Raw genomic sequence first — 4,611 nt, forward strand, 5'->3', positions numbered from 1 at the left:
AGATTAAATGGGGACAGCTGCCAAGGTGGGAACAAAGTGGGCGAATGTGCACAGCCAAGAATGCAGTTTTACAGCCTGTGATTTTCAGAAACTGGTGGTTCAAAGTGCAGCCACATGGCCAAACGGGTCGAACAGAACTCAGTGAGACTGCAGGGAAAAAGCTGCACGAGTCCTGCAGTTCAGTGAGATACCACCTTAAAAGTCTGTTTCAGGTGGAAACCCAGAGCAGACCAGCAGTAGAAAACAATCAGCTCAGAAACTCTTGAATGTAAAATATATAGTTTTTAAACTTGAGGGCCCACCGTCTTTCACGGCAGAGTTTTAAACTGAAACCATCTCATGTTGAGAAAAACTCAAACCTTGAACCCAATGTTAAGTTTGAGCTCACACTCAGAGCACGGATCGGGAATGACTCAACTACTACCACATCAACTTGATTCAAGATGGCTGCCACAGCTAATAGCAAACACAAAAATGGCAATAAGTCAATCACTTTTCTGTTTTCTCTGGCTTTACGTCTGCATGAGCCAACTATTTATCTTCCAATCACTTTAATGTGTTTTATAATCAGTTTCATCATAATTTATGGTTTTATTTTGCTGTTTGCTTGTGTTGACTTGTTTTCTTACTGTTTTATGTTCAGCACTTTGGCAGGTTTTAAATGTGCTGTAGAAACAAAGAGTGAAACATTCGTGTGGTAGTAGCTGAGAGTCTGAACTCTCAGAGTCAGACGGGATGAAGCACAAAAACATGACAGCTGGTTTTCACACTGATAAGATGCTAAATTTGAAATAAAATAGGTTATTAAAAGCAAATATTGATTTATTACAAAATGCCTTTAGTCCTAAAATGATCTAAATTAAGATAGATGGGTTTTCAAAAACTGAAAGCTGTAAAAAACAATATTCTAATCAGCCGTTACCACATTTAGTTAAATATTGCTCTATAAATGATTTTTCCTACCTTGGAATAACCACAATAATTTTAGCTTTTAAATATAATGGGAATGAACTGATAAAATGGTACCAGTGGCATAAAATTGTCACTTTGCATTTCCTTGGATGTAACATTTGTGCATTCTTTTATTTTATTATAATAATGTTGGCATATTAATTATCTTTAGCTAGGCTAATCATAAACTCAGTCTCTGCAGCTCTCCTAATCCTCAGCAGACAATTTAATCGCTGCAGTGCCAATAAAATTTAATACTCAGAGCTGAGAGTCGCTGAAAAAAAGGCTGTAAAATATTCAGAAGAGACAAGGTCAGGAGCAAAAAGAAAGGAGCTAAAATAATAATAATAAACTAAAATTAGAAAAATAAATGTGAACATAAACGGAGATTATGAGAATAATTCATTAAACTGTAACAGTGCGAGCAGTGACAAAGAAACAGGTTTATAAAGCTGCCCCCCCCCCCTCCAGGCTGTTTCAGCCCTTAATATTACATTGGCCTTTCGTCAATAAGATGTGCACACACACACACACACACACACACACACACCTCGGTCCTGTTCGGAGTCATGGTTCAGGCCCAGAAGCAGGTCACAGGAAACGTCTCTGTTCAATAAGTTATTAATTCCTGATGCTGGTGGCCGCTGTGCATTATTTAACAACAATGATAACGTCTGTTCCATTATAGATCACAGCACCACACACCCTCCACCCTCTTTTTTAATCAGACCTTTCAAAAAGACAAAAAATGTCCAGGATCCTGCAGAGAGGACATCTGACTGCAGTGCTTAAAGCATGCTGAAAACACCAGACATGCTGGAGCTGGGGAGAAACCTCCGGCCCAAACCCACATCCAGAACCTTGGTCTGAATGAGTCACAGAGTCAGAAGAAACTCACTCTGGGAGGCAGTAAGATCCAACTCTTCCAGAGAGTTGTTGTGCAGCAGAAGAGGGGAGCTTCCTGATAAGATGATCCTGCAGTAATGCTGCTGAAGACGACGGCTGCAGGTATAACTAGTTTCCTGTTGTGCTCTGTGATTGGACGACCCAAATACAGGCGCTCAGTTTTTATTAAGTTAAATAAAAACAGACTCACTGTCAACAAGGACTGCATGTACCAAGGAAGTAATTACTAAAAGGCTGCAGGTGAACTGATTGCAACTAGAAACCTGGTGAGACAAACAGGAAGTAACCCAAACTAAAGCTGTCTTAGCAAAATAAAATAGGAAGTATGGCAAAATAAAAACAAACTCCAGAATAAACCTCCATCAGAGTCCATAAACCAGAGCTTGACTTTAATGATACTGAGGAGTTCAGTTCAGCTGAGTTTATTTTTCCACCTTATTCCTGGAGAATTACAGGACCTTCTTCTGTGGAAACATCACCTGTTACGTCTCAGAATGGACAGTTTAATCCCATCTGTCCCTTCACCATCAAGGACTGAGGACAGCATGAAGACATGCTCATTATGGACACATTTAGCTACATCTGAGACACATCAGAACCTCCTTATCTGATTCACATCAGTCAGAAAAAGTGGATGAAATAAATGAATGACCATGATGTGAGAAATAAATATTTGGGAACTTTTAAATTGAAGTCACATTTTATTTTACATTTATTCCTCCAGATCTAACTGAAAGTTCTGAGTCATTCAGTAGAAAGCAGCTCATGTTTCTGCTCGTTTAGCCAGTTTTTAGTGCATGCATGTCGCCTGCAGCTCATTGGCTAATCATCGGTTTATACAGCCAGCTTTCAGCCTCAACTTTCAGCTTTTTCAGCAGATTTCAGCAACTATTCAGCATTCAAGCTGCTTTATTGTAGGAAATGTTAATCTGTCAAGTTCTAGATATCGTTTTGTTATTTCTTATAAAAGCATGAAGGGAGACAGGCAGTACCTCTGCCTCACTGAAGGGGGCGTCTGTGAGTCTCCTACAGACAGGAAGTGCCCAAACCCAAGCTGAAGAAATCAAACAGTTAAGGGCGACGTGTTCTCGTTACAACAATAAGAAAATAGACTAAAAGTCCAGTTTAATTCACCTTCAAGTAAGATGAAATTTTAAAGTCATCGTTTTGATCGTTTTTCTTTTTAAAAAAGGAAGTCACTGAGACCCAAGAATGATTCAACATTATGACTGAAAGTGTAAATAATTGATCTGCATGTTTTCAAACAGGTAAAGAAAACGCGTCCTGCAGAGGGATGACCAATCGATATCTCCGTCAGCAGAGTCCCTTTATGCCAACATATAAACAGACAAAGCTTTTAACTGAAAGGACGAAGTGTTGAGCCGTGATGCAGCAGAGCCCTGCAGCCCTGCAGCTCCACTCAGAAAGATGATGAGCAGGAAATATGAAATGATTCTGATATCTTCTTCAAAGAGAAAATGGCTCTCCTCCTCCTGAGCGGCGAAGTGTCACAGATAGCAGAGAGAACCGGCAGACTGCTAATGCTCTCTTAAGGCCAGATAGGCTCATTATACAGCAGCTGTGTGAGGGGAGCGGAGAGCAGCACAAAGAGAAAAAACATGTCAGCTCTGGCAGACATGTCTGCTCTGTCCCTTTGTAAAGGTAAAAAGCCAGCCGCTTCCTCTCACCTCTTTTAACCCCACATGAATACAGTGACTGGAAGTTGTGGAAACCCTCCGTCGCCTGTGTGTGGCTACAGTAATTGGCCTTCATGGGAAGTAGGTGTCCTGCTAGCGTGAGGCTAATGTCAGCTTGGCCCTGATTTGTTCGCTGTTTTATTCCACTGTCGGCTGAGAATTGCAATTTGTGCCCTCCTTACCGGTAAACCTTTTTCTGTGAAGATTAACTGCTGCTGGCCTCATTATAAAAGACCGAGTCCTCCTCTGAAGCTGGGAGCTGTTAAAGTCATTAAAACTTGGGCCGTTTCTTTGTAATGCTCAATAATAAGCAAACAGCGCTGCTGGAAATTTGTACACAGAAAAAAAATCCTCTCTGCTTTTAAACCTTTTAAAGAGTCTAGTGTGCTTTTCTTTTTTAAAAAAGAGTGGTGAAGCTATTTGAATAATTCTGTGAACACCAACAGTTAGGACCACTTACTGAGAGGATTGTAGGAAAACTGACAGTTCAGAAGTTCTATTATGTTATTTCTGTCACTTCAGGCTTAAATAACACTGATGCCATCAGCTGCTCCTGACACTTAGCGCCACATGAGGACAACTTATCTGAATATAAGGTGAGGGCACACCTAAACCTGAGTGCATTTAGAACAAAACAGATGAATTCTTCATCAATCGGATGCATTTTAAATGGCGTTTCAACGGGACGAAACATAAATAAAAATGTTTTCTTCTGCCTTTAAATGTCAACTTAACCATTTTCTGAAGCACAAAAAACAAGATAAAAAAACTACTTTTGTTACAATTTTACTATATCAGAAAAGATATTAGTGGGTTTAAAAAAACTTTTGTCATTTATTATAGAGAAATGAATAACTAGCCTTACAGCTCACTGGAATGATGCTTTATTCCTCATGAACAGTGATTCAGTCAAAAACAATCAGCTAATTATATCTGCAGCCGTTAGGATGTGACAGGAAACATTATTATTATTATTATTATTACTACAGACAGGAAATAAATTAACTGTTTATTTTATAGAGAGAGGTCAATATGATGTTTTCCATCAGCCTGTTTA

This window comes from Kryptolebias marmoratus, linkage group LG9, assembly GCF_001649575.2.
Source record: "Kryptolebias marmoratus isolate JLee-2015 linkage group LG9, ASM164957v2, whole genome shotgun sequence".
Lineage (NCBI taxonomy): Eukaryota > Metazoa > Chordata > Actinopteri > Cyprinodontiformes > Rivulidae > Kryptolebias > Kryptolebias marmoratus.